Genomic DNA, 13,359 nt, shown 5'->3' with positions numbered 1-13,359 from the left:
ATTACATTATGTTGTTATATTATGATGTGACACGGCATTATAGTGAATTACAATTTATTCTACTATAATTACTGTCTTCCTAGACTGTTAGCTCCTTGGAGAAAAGATCTGTTTTTCTATTTCATTTTGTATCCTTCATATTTGAAAATGTGGCAGGACATAGTAAAATCTCAAGAAAAGGTACAGATAAATGTAAAAGGGGTTATTAAAGGACTGGAAGCACAAAGACTAAAGTGTGCCCTCAGGGTCTGTTCTCCTGAGTGCTTGGCTAAGGATTCTGAGAGTTTAGGGAAGGATACTTAACAGAGGGACATATTTAAAACATTGAAACAGAGGCTGTAGTGGGGGCTGCAGGCTGCAGCAGGTTTGTGCACAGTCGGCCAGTGGCTGTGCTCCACTGTGGTGCGCTGCCAGAGCACAAGTACACGGCCGTTTGGTTGCTGTGGGCCAACCTCACAGTGAGAGGAAACAGCCCCTTCTGCTCTCGAGAGACATTGTAACCTTCAGGTATGTCTCCTCTCTGAACGTCCTTTTCAACCGTTGAGTAATAAATCAGTTTCAGACCTTCTCCTGGGTCCTGCCGGTACCAGTACATGGCATTGTACCTCAAATTCTGTTCACACTCCAGGGTCACATCCCGGCCAGCCCGAGCGAGGCGGAATGCGGGCACCTGGTAGATTTCCGCACGAGTGGGTCCTGTGGGGGTGAGGATACAAAGGCTGGGGACAAGGCCCAGAAGGCAACCCAATGCTGCTGTGAGAAGGTGCTGGAGGGGGGCGTGCACACCCAGGACAGGAATCTACGGACTGGGTGGGTGTTGCACTCACCTGCTCCCAGGAGACAAAGGGCCACGAAGCAGAGAGCCCCGCTGCCCATGACAGGGACAGGGTCTTTGTGAAGCTCCAGACAGAGACTCTGAGAGAGGCCTAGGGAAGAGGCTGGGATCTAGGGCTCCCCCTGGCTCAGCAGGCAAAATGTGTCCTTGCTAGGAAAGGACTGTCACAACTGATTCTGCAGGTGGGGTGAGTAAAGCTCAGAGCGATCAAGCCACTTCTCTTCTGTCTAGAGTTCTCCAAATCCGTTCTGAATGGGCAAGTGCCCATGTGGTGAGAAAACTGAATTCCCATTTCCTGGTCAGAATCATATGCAGAATGCACACTAGCTGTGACGAGAACTAGGAAGAGAAATACTACACAGGCAGAATCTACTACCAATCTATCAATTGCCATAGCCCCCCAATACTGTTAAGTGGGGAACTTGAACCACAAGAAGAGGATCAGGGGTTCTTTTATTATAAAATAAGGCCAATTCTTTTCACCCCCTGTATTTATTATAATCGACACAGTAGAGATGGAGTGAAGGCTGCTCCAGTAATTTCAGCAATGGAGAATTTCAGCACACCCTCCCCTAGGGCGATGGATTAGAGCTGGGGTTTGGGAAAGTGCCTGGGTTTGAGTCCTGGAGCTGCCATTTAGCAACTACGTCACCTTGGGCAGGTTTCCTAATGTCCATTTGACTTTATTTTCTCATCTGTGAAATGAGTTTGATGAGTATTTGCTTCAAAAGATATATTAATGTTGTGAACATTATACAAACAAAAAATTTAGAACAGTTCTTAACACAGAATAAGAACATGTTTGTGTTTGTTAACATTTTCTGGGCCTAGCATTCTAATGCACAGGATTTCAGAAGTTAACACTATGTCAAGGAAAACCAGGCATTTACTGACAGGATTGCACCAGCTAGGTAAAATATCATTTCCCAGCACTGAATTGAAATGCATACAATGAGTGTGAATTTATTAATGGATGTTGTTATTTGGACAGATAAATATTTGTTTTATATTTAGGTCTGACATCATATGAAATAAAAGACACTTTCATGATGAAATTTGTGATTTGTGGTTGGAATCTGTTGGCTTAGAAACTGGTGAACTGTTGCTGCCTCCTCCTGGCAGAAAAAGAGAAGAGGGAGAGAGAGACAGAGAGAGGACAGAGGGAGGACAGAGAGAAAGAGAGAAGAGAGAAGAGAGAGAGAGAGAGAGAAACAATAGAGGAATAAAGGGAGGGAAGGAGAGAGAGAATGATGTAATGATTTAGAATGAGAATTGTTAGCAGGTGCAGGAGTGTGGGTAGAACTCTGGGAAAGAATGCTTTCTAACAAGTTGCTCCCAATGTGATTGGGTCAAGACTTCAGGTTTCCAGTCACAGCTGCAAAGTTGAGGATCTCATTCCTCATCCAGGGGATCTTAACTTTGTTGGTACCATGGACCCCTCTGGCAGTCTGGTAAATCTCAGAATGATATTTTAAACTCATAAAATAGAATACATAGTAGTACAAAGGAAACCAATTGTTGTGAAATGCAGTTATTAAAATATTTTAAAAGAAATTTACAGTATATGAATATGTGTTTATCCTTAAAATTCATTCAATAAAATATGTCCTGTTGAGTCTGAAAACTGCCATGATTTCAAATAAATGATATTTAGTCTATGTGCTATGATAAGAAACTGCCTGCAACTTTCTTATCACCTGTAATGTATGCAAAGATCTCTGACTCAATACCAGGAGAGGAAAATATTCTATATCTTGACTGTCATGCTGCTTACATGGCTGTAAAAATTTGTCAAGATGTATTGAAATATGTAGGTACATAAAATGGGCAAATCTTGTGTGTATGGTATGTTGCTTTTAACAATAAAATAAAAATTGCATGATTGGAGCATTCCAAGATCGGAGTTTCTGAGTTTCCGCTAAGTTTCTATGGCAGGGATGGTTGTGAGAATATCATGAAACCCTTGAAGTGGCCCAGGGCTCATGGAATGTGCTGGGCCAGATGACCAGGCTCAAATGACAGACAGTTGACCTGCCCAGTCCTTATTTCTGAAGGCACAGTTTTGCCAGGTGAAAACCACAGAATTATATATTTTTATAAAGATTGTGAGAAATTTATCCATTTCATGGGTATAGAAGGTATGTTGGGTCTCCCCTTAACCTGAGCCCCCTTTTCCAAAGTCCTTCTCCTTCCTTGGATTTCAGTCCCCATCAGTTGCATTAAACAGCCCTTTCTGCTCACTTAGAGTTGCTATTTACAAATTTTTCCTTATAGTGTATGCTCTTTCGAGTTGGGTGTCTGTTCGTTCCTACCCACCTAATAGACCACTCATTTCCTGAGCTGAGTCCATGATGAGTTTGTGTTCTAAGAAAAGCTGACATTCAGCACTGTGGATTGGCTGCTGGCACAGAAGTACAGAGCTGCGTCCCCTGGCTCGGTGGACTCTATTTCCAGGCTGCACGGGGAGTTTTTGGGGCATTTCGGTGAATATCGCTCATCGAACACGTCTGTTTTCTCAAGAATTTTTTCATTCTGTAGGTAAACCAAAAACTTGAGCTCTTCTCCCAGCTTCTGACGGTACCAATAAACATAAATATGTCCTTTTATGGGGACACAATCCATCTTCACGTTCTGTCCTTTTCCTTTGACCAGATGTCCAGGACTCTGGGTGACCTCAGTGTCCACGGAGCCTGTGGGGGAAGAGACAGAAAGTGGAGAAGCCCATGAGGCAGTCTGGCATCGCGGGCACAGGAGAAGGGCCTGGCACTGGAATCTGACAAGTTCACAGCAGGAACCTACCCGCTCCCCAGACACAGAGGGCCACACAGCAGAGAAGTGTTAGGCACATGGTTGGCTCAGGAAAGGAGCAGCGGCAGGTGGCCTTCCCTCCTCAGCAGCCTCCTTGTGACATGGTTGCTTCCCATAGGTGTCAGAGTCCCCAAGTACATGAGACTGAAACCTTGCAGAGGAAGTGGAGGCAGAGAGAGCTGCTGAAAACAACCAGTGTGGATTCCAAGCTGCTTTTATCTTCTTTTCCCCTGACTCTGCTCTTTCACTATTTTTGTTAAAAAGTCACTTATTCATCATTTATTTATTTGCCTGTTTAACCTGTCAATTTGCCTCCCCCCTCCTCCCTTCCACCTTAGAGGATGAGTCATAGAGCTTGGGGTATATCAATCATAGCTTTTACTGTACTTATGAAACCATGTAGCAGCTTTTTACATTAAAAAGTTAAATGTTGAATACACAAAAATTTATGTGTGACAAATATGCAATGTGTCCAGGGAAACAATAAAATGAGTATGCTTCCCTGAACCAACCAGCTTAGGAAATAGATTACTGCTAACAATGTTTAAGCCTGTTTTATTCTTTCAGATTTCATTGTTCTTTCTTCACCATTCCCCGGTAACCATAACCCTGAAGTTTGTATTATAATTCTCTTGTTTTTCATTACAGGTTTTAGCACTTGTGTAAAAATCTATAAATTATATATTATTTAATGTTGTATGTCTTTGAAATTTCTCTAAGGGGGATCCTTCTGTTCATTTTTTTCGGTGACATGTTCATTTTTCATTCAATGCTCTGTGAAATTAAAATGATGCATATAATTTTAGATAATTAATTTTTAATAATATGTAGCATTTCATTCTATCCAGTCACTAGAATTTATCATCCACTCTTGCTTTGGTGTACACAGTTTCTCACCTGAAGTAACTGAAATATCTAACAATGCCTTCCCATGTGGGAAGATCTGTGCCTGCTCTTATGTAGGGTATCTCACAGAAATGTCCACATCACCCCCTAGTGGTCAAAGGAGTAAATTCATCCGATATCCTCTGATCGCTTACTGCCTTCACCTTCCCTGAAATGCTGAGGGAAGCAGGAGTCAGGTACCTTGGGTATCAGAGCAGAATTAGGGAACAAGCAGTCCTTGGTGTGGTAACCTGTGCATAACTAGTAACAATTCTATGCAACTAACAATTGCATAGAATTTTTACTAGTACTTAGTCACTCAATTACTCAGTTATCCATCTAGTATTGATTGATGGCTGATCAGTATAATTTGCCTTTTCAACCTTTTCTAGCCACCATTCAAGATGAATCTTAATCTCTCTCCTTAAATCTCTCTCCTAAGTCTTCTGCTCTTTTCTGTGTACATTCTAGCATCAAGGGACCCTATGCTCTTTCATATTTCCAATTATACTAAGTGCCCGAATTTTTACCTGCCATCCTGATCCATTTTCTGAGTTCATGGCTTATACATAAAACTGCTTCCTTCACATTTCCAGTCAGACTGTGTCTCAGAGGCACCTCCATTCTCAAGTAAACCATGGTCTTCCTCCCCCTTGGTCCCCTAATTCATCGAGCTGTGGCTGTCTTCTCCAGTCCTCCCTAACAATTGCTTCTCATGCTAACCAATGACCAAGTTCTTTGATTTTACTTCTAACACATCTTTTAAATTTCTCATTTCCCTATGTTTCTATCACCACCATCATCATCCTGGCTATGCTGTCACTTGCCTGGGCACCTGTATGAGCTAATTCTTTTCTCTGTACTATCTCTCACCACACTGCCTGTTATTTTTAACACTGTAGGACAATTGAAAAACATACATGTGTATGCATGCGTGCACACACACACACACACATATTAAATAACAACAGACACTAATCTGATTACTACAGAAGTCAAATCCTTAAATGCTCAATGGCAGGTCAAAGGGTCTATGAGAATTCTCTGTATCTTCTGCTCAATTTTGCTGTGAACCTAAAACTTCTCTTAAAAATTCTATGAAAAACAAAACCTCAATGACTCCTATTAAATTTTATGTTGAACACATTATATATTTTGATAAGGTCATGAGTGGTCTGATGTGTAATGTCTGCCAACTTGCCTCCCATTTCACTTGTACTTTCACCCTTCCTCACTCTGCTCTTGCCACATGACTGCATCATCCCATTCATTAAGCACACCAATTTCTTTCCTGCCTGAAACATTTTGCACTGGATCTTCCAACCATGAGCTATTCCCCATTCCATTTAATTAATTCCAGCTCTTTTTTAGGATTCGCCTCGTGTGTGTGTGTGTGTGTGTGTGTGTGTGTGTGTGTGTGTTGGAGAGATGGAGACAGGGTTTTTCTCTTGCTCGGCTTGAGTGGCTCAGTTGGTTGAAGATCATTCTGTGCACCAAAAGGTTGCTGGTTTGATTCCCTGTCAGAGCACATACCTGGGTTGAGGTTCAATCCCCAATCAGGCCATGTACAGAAGGCAACCAAGTGATATTTCTCTCACATCGCTGTCTCTCTCTCTCTCTCTCTCTCTCTCTCTCTCTCCCTCCCTCTCTCTTTCCTCTTCTTCCTCCTCTTCTTCTCCTTCTCCTTCTCCTCCTTTTCCTTCTCCTTCTCCTCCTTCTCCTTCTCCTTCTCCTTCTCCTTCTCCTTCTCCTTCTCCTTCTCCTTCTCCTTCTCCTTCTCCTTCTTCTTCTTTCTATGTCCTTCAGTGAGGGAGAAAATAGAGTCTATCTCTTACTCCATCCTCCACCCATCACAAAGGTTAACTTGATTTCAAATACAACCTATTCTAGGGAGTAGAATATAAATCCAGAGCACAAAAAGAAAGTGCTACACTTTAAAAGAATTGGTCACTTATACCATGTGGGTTTTATTTTGGTGGTACTAGTCCAAGGAGGATGGGACACAAATTTGGATTGGATAACATTCAGTGCTATTGCCATATTCCCCTAAGATAACATATGTGGGCAGTGGGCTGTGTCGTTAACAGTCAGCTGGATTAAAAGAGGCAAGTTTGCACACAGCATCCCTCCCCACTAACTGACATGGGAATACCATGCTCCTAAGCCTAATGCAGAGGAGGGAAATATGTGACTGTTGAGAGGGGTGTGTTATCACTGGCAGGTTTCATGCCAGAACCTAAAATGCTCTTATCTTTCCCTTGCCATTGGTGAAAAAAGCAGTGGGATTATCTAAATATTTCACTAGCTTTCTTCTTTCAGTTGAAAATGCCAACAGAGTAGGGGCTGCAATTAAAATGGGACCCTGGTTTCAGTGGCAATGAACATAGTCTGAGATGAAGACACTGAAACCAGGTGGGTATTTAATCACCAGGAACAAAGTGAACATGGTCATCATGCAGATATAATGCGACAGCATGTCCGTTGCTGAATTGGTTCCCATCTTATTCTGTTCAGTTCTACGTAGGTCTGGGGCAAGGTCTTATTTCCACGCCTTCATTTTCACACGTGGTTCTAAGTACCTACTCTCTGGTTCTCAGTAGACAATGGTCTTTATCCTAATCTTGCACAAATTCTAATCCCTTAGGTATTTGTTTTAGTGTCTCTCCTGTTTTATCTAATTTGTATAGGGTTTGATTAACCATAACCCTTGGTTCATAACACACAGGCATTATTGTTGATGCATGGTTATGCTTTGTTTAAAAATATAATAGGGACTTGTGAAACATCTTCCCCTAACTCTCCCAACAACATGCAAGGTAGACCTTGACAACATTTAAATTTAACTATGTGGTTCTCTCTATCCCATCTCCTGCCACTCCCCATCCAAGTCCTATTAAACACCACCCTGAATTTGTGTCATCATCATCATTCCTTGCCAGTGTGTGTTAGTAAATGTATGATAACCAGCTCTCTAGAGCAGCAGTTCTCAACCTGTGGGCCACGGCCCCTTTGGCGGTCGAACGACCCTTTCACAGGGGTCGCCTAAGACCATCCTTTATATCAGATATTTACATTATGATTCATAACAGTAGCAACATTACAGTTATGAAGTAGCAACAAAAATAATTTTATGGTTGGGTCACAACATGAGGAAGTGTATTTAAAGGGCCACTGCTCTAGAGGAAATAAAACAAGACCTGATTGGTTGTGTCTGTTGGTTACCATGGTGTAAATATTACCACTATGGCCCATTGACTTAAAACTACCAACATGTCACTGAAATTGGAGTTGGAAGAGATGTGTACAATCAGCAACTATGTGCTGGAAGCCAGTTCCAACAATAACTGTTTCTTGCTTTTAATATAATTTTATTGAATACTAATAAATGCATGAAATTTGTGCAAGAGTAGGCCTTCCTTTCCTCGGCTGCTGGCACTGACTTTCCTCTGGCATCCAGGACCCGGGCTGGCTTCCCTCAAGCTTCCTGCAGGCACCAGGGACCTGGGCTGGCTTCCCTCTGGCCCTGGCTTTGTCCAGTCTAATTAGCATATTACCCTTTTATTATTATAGATATGTGCAATTATGAAAATTATTTTTTTAATTTAGTTGTTTTTAGCTTTATAAAAAGTGCATCATGCTTTACATAATCTTATCGTGGTTAGTTTTTGCCCTGGTAATTTACATTACGTGGCTAAGATTCACCTATAACATTGCTTATCACTGTAGTTCACTCATTTTTACTGGTGTATCTAGTTTTCCATCACATGACTACCTTCTAGATTTAGTGGAATTTCTGGGTCATGGAATATAGGAATCATCAGCTATATGAGATAATGGCAAAGTGTTTCCAAATTATTTGTATCACTTATGCTCCCACCAGTAACCCTGTGGCTCCATACCCTCTCTAACAGTTTATATTTTTAAGCTTTTTCATATTTTGTTAATCAAATGGGTATAAACTTACATGTCATAGTGCCTTAGTCAACATTTTACTGATTCCCAATGAAGTTAATTATCTCCTCATCTGTTTACTGGTCGTATATGTTTCTTCTATTAAATGGATATTACTATATTTTGCTTATTTTTTTTTATGAGTCATACAAGATTTGTGGTCAATGCAATTTTTTGTTTTTTTTCTAACAAAGAATTTTTCTGAAGGGCTTACACTCACTGCTCCACTTATTTTTTCATGGTTTCTGATAGAACTTTCTAGTTCTGTAAATAAGCCACGTTGGTCTAAACTCTTTTATATACTTCCTCTGCTCTTTCCTTCCTTTCACACCTTTCTCAAGAGCCAGTTCAACCAACACCTTAGCTATGAAGGTCCTGCACGTAGACATCCTAGTAGAGGCACATGCCTTCCTTTGTACCCAGTCTTACCCTGGTCACTCATTAGTCAAAACACTACAAACTGTGCATCATCAACTTCTTTCACGAGTGCATCTCTCTGCTTGGCTGCCTTACGACTCTTTATCTCAAGGGCCTAGGGTGGTGACAAGATGGTGCTGAATTGTCTTGGGGAGCTGAATGTCAATATAATAGAAAATACAGTGTTTTATGGGAGCATTTTGAGATCTAGCTAGAGGATTATGTGCAGATCTAAGAGCATATGATTAACATATGGCGGAATTAGGAAAAAAATCGAGGTTTTATAATTTTCAAGCCCAATAATTTTTTCATGTCAATTGGCTATTTATTGGCCCAGCTCCATTCCCATACTCAGATTCTTTCTCTCTCCTTTCCTCTTTCCATTCTCCCCCCCCCCCCCCCCCCGACACACAGGTGTTTCCATCAGAGGAGCTGTGGTTTTTCTCTCTGCACACCTCCTTCCACAGGGCTCCATGGGTTTGGTGGTGGGGAAGAGGGGCAAAGGTTCTTGCTTGGGCTTCTGATCTCTGCCCAGCGCTGGGTCACTAGCACCGCAGAGGTAGAAGCTGCTGTCTGCAGGATGGGCACTCGTCACTGTCAGAGTTGAGAATGTTAGGTTTGGATGGATGATGGGAAACTTGGCCTCGGTAAAACCTTGTTCGTATGTGACGGAGGAGCCCACATTGGAAGTCGCCATCAGTATGAGGCCCTGTTTGGGGAACTGATGATACCAAAACACAGTTGAGGCCTGAAGGTCTACAGTACGGCACTGGATCTTCACAGAGGCTCCACTGATATGAATGGCCCTTCTTGGATATTGAGAGATGAGAGCACCGAGCCCAGAGCCTGCTGAAACAGAGGTCAGAGAGATGAAGGAGGCCAGCATGGAACTCATGGCCTAGACCCCTCGCCTTACTCCCAGCTCCCAGAGTCCTGTTTGTTTGTAAAATCTTTCTGTCAGACTCCTTGAATCATAACCGCCCCCCCCCCCCCCAATCTACCCCCAATCTCTCTGACTGGTGACTTCTCACTTTACTGTTTCCACTCCACAGCAGGTGTCCCCTCTCATTATGATCAGCACACAAATCCACAATCTCTGGCTACCATTTCACTCATGCCAACACCTACACACACTCATTCAAGCTACTCAGATAATAAGGCTCATACAGGGCCCCAGAAGCAACAGAAGCAGTAGCATCTTCAGGTGCTGGCCTCACACCACAGGGCTCTCAAGGGAGGTATGACCAGCTCCTCATCTTCAATCTTCCTTTCTACACCCCTAGGATGGATGTTACATAATCCCCAACATGCTCTCTTCTGCCCCCTGGTGGTACCCTGTGCCAATGATGCAAGTTTCCCTTGCTCTTTCTCCCTATCAGAGAACCATACACACACTGTTGAAAGGGGCCTTGGAAAAGTTCTCATTCTACTCCTAATTTTATAGAAGATACACTGAGGCCTACATCATTTCAAGGATTTAAATGAGTATTTTAGACTTATATAGAAAAGGGGTATATGTTTGTGTCATAAAGGGCATTATGGTCAGTTCTTTACCTCTGTGTCATATCCTCAAAGTAACTAAGGTAAGTCCTGACAGTTGGTTTTTCTTCTTTATAATGCAAATACCTGCCTAAACTTTGATTGCTGAGGCGTCCACTTCAAATTTGGCTATCTTGAATAACACATGGCCAGATACAGGGGCTAGATAAAGAGCCAGGCAACAGGCAGTTCTCCCTTCCTCTAGCCCCCCAGCCCCAGGCTCTTGGTTGATTTCAATAACTGACCTCTTTGAGCTTCCTGCACTTTAAGTCCCTGCTTTATGTTTTAAATTCAACAGCGAAGAGTGAGCCCATGAAAAACTAGGCCCCCACTCTCTACCACAGTAAAAGCTGAGGCTCTGGCCCACGTGTGCTGAGTCAATAAACCTGTGTCTTTTCAATGTTTCCTGAGGGTTCTTGCTGAGGATGTCTTGCAATCATAAGAACCACAATAATTACCAGCACAATATTGGTTATCAGGAGGCTGAGCCCAGCGCACACTAAGACGACTCATGCTTGTTTATTTCCTAGTGTGTACTCTTGTGTTTGGCTTCTTTTGTTCAACATTATGTTTATGAGATTCAGCCATCTATGTTTTTGAAAATAGTATTTAAATTTTTGCTATATTTTATTCTATTGGATAAATATAACACTGTTTCTCTATTGCATTATTGATGGACATTTGGGTATTTTCCAGTTTGAGGTCATGGTGAATAAAGCTGCTGGGATGGTAAGTTCTTTTCACATCCTTTTCTGTTTCCTCAGAATTCTGAATTATTTCTTGACTTAGTTGATATACAATTACAGATTGGCTTTCTGACTTGTCTAATTTACTACTGAGTACTTCCAGGATATTTTTGAATCCAGAAATTATGTTTCTTGTACCTAAGAAACATAATCACTCTTTGATTATATTTTTCTATAATTATTCTTTCTAGTTAATAGATGTGATGGCTTTTCATAACTTGTTATGGAAACATCTAGTAATATTTTAATTTTTTTTACTTTTATTTACTACAACAACTCTTACAGCTTGGTCATGGGAATGGGGACTACTAGGAAACTTCACAGCTAAAGAGTGCTTTTTAGTATCTGGAAAAAGTAAATGATTAAGTTCTTATAACAGTCCTAACTGGTTTGGCTCAATGGATAGAGCGTCAGCCTGTGGACTGAAAGGTCCCAGGTTCGATTCTGATCAAGGGCATGTACCTTGGTTGCGGGCACATCCCCAGTAGGAGGTGTGCAGGAGGCAGCTGATCAATGTTTCTCTCTCATCGATGTTGCTAACTCTCTATTCCTCTCTGTAAAAAATCAATAAAATACATTTTTTTAAAAGATACTATAACAGACTGCACAAATCTTAAGTGCACTGACAAAAGTTTTACAATGGACATTTTTAAATCAAGTAAGGTTTGCCATAGCCAATATTGCTCAATTGGTTGAGCACCATCCCATGCACCAAAAGGCCCCCGGTTTGATTCCTGGTCAGGGCACATGCCCCCAAGTTTTGGGTTCAATCACCTGTTGGGGCGCATGCCATAGGGAACTGATTGATGTTTCTCTCTCTCTCTCTCTCTCTCAATCTCTCTCTCTCTTCATGATACAAATAGATAGATGGTAAATAGATAGATGATAGATAGATGTAGTTTTTAAAACCAACCTGGTGGATCACTGAAGTATCGTGCCATTCCACACCTCATGGTGATGGGAGCAGCTGCGTTGAGTGGCTGGTTGAGGTGGAAGAAAGTGGGCAAGGCTGGGTATTGAGCAGCGTGCCACCTGGCAGTGAAGCAGGGCTCAGGCACGTTTGTGCACAGAGGGGAGGGGGCCGTGCTCCACTGTGTCCGCACTGCTGGCACAGAGATACACAGCTGTCTGGCTCTTTCGGGTGGATGTCACGGTGAGGGGAAAGAATGGCTTCTTCTCCCTAGAGGCGCGGTAGCCCTCCGCCAGGTCTCCCGGCTGAATCGTCCTTCACAACTGTCGAGAAGTAGATCAGTCTCAGCCCTTGCCCTGGGTCTTGCCGGTACCAGTACATGGAGTCATGACTGAAGTTCTGTTCACAGTCCAGGGTCACATCTCGTCCTTCCTCTCTGAGCAGGTATTTTGGGGTCTGAGTGACGCCACTACGCACTGTGCCTATGGAAGACAGAGGACAATTCTGGAAACAAAGCCCAAGAGGGTGCCTAGACTGCTGTTATGAGGGAAAGACTTAGATTTGGAGTGTGGTACCTTCCGGACAGGAATTTGCTCCCTGAACCCCAGACTCACCTGCTCCCAGGAGACAAAGGGCCACACAGCACAGCATCTGGGCCATGGTGGGAAGGGGGTCTGCTTGGGCTCCAACCATTTGCAGGAAGACAAATGCAAGAAACTTAGCTCTGGGGATCCCCTGGCTCTGTGTGCAGAATTTGCCAGAAGGCTGAAATGGATAGTGGGAAAGGATCCTGGAGATATCCAGGGCGGGCTTCCTAATTTTTCAGATGAGGGGACAGAATGGAGACCTGAATTACTTGCACCCCATGCCCCCTTGTGCCTCCCTCTCTAACATCTGATGCTACCTGGCCTGAGTGGGCTGGCCCCCAGCAGAGTGTCATGCCATTGGCCGGCTGGTGATTCCTTCCTAGTCATGGTAGGGTTTGATCACTACAGCAGCCCTGTCAACACTGGTCACTCCAGAATGTGGATTTCATCTTTAACCCCATTGCTGCCATGGATATATTCTGCTCTAGATCCATCCCACGTTCATGCCAAGACCCCCTTTCATTCAGAACCTTCTCTCTGGCTGGTTTTACTTTTGTCACTTTTATTCTCTCAGAAGTTTCCCTGTTTCTCTTCAGTGCCCTAGCTAACTTCCATGTGAGTGCTCCTTGAGTATCTTTTAATAGATTCTTCATTTCTTAGATAACTTTGCTGCTTTCATTT

Source organism: Myotis yumanensis, unplaced genomic scaffold (assembly GCF_028538775.1).
Source record: "Myotis yumanensis isolate MYYU_CA2020_CCGP unplaced genomic scaffold, mMyoYum1.0.hap1 SCAF_9, whole genome shotgun sequence".
In the NCBI taxonomy this organism is placed as follows: domain Eukaryota; kingdom Metazoa; phylum Chordata; class Mammalia; order Chiroptera; family Vespertilionidae; genus Myotis; species Myotis yumanensis.
Note: the sequence above shows the minus strand (reverse complement) of the source record.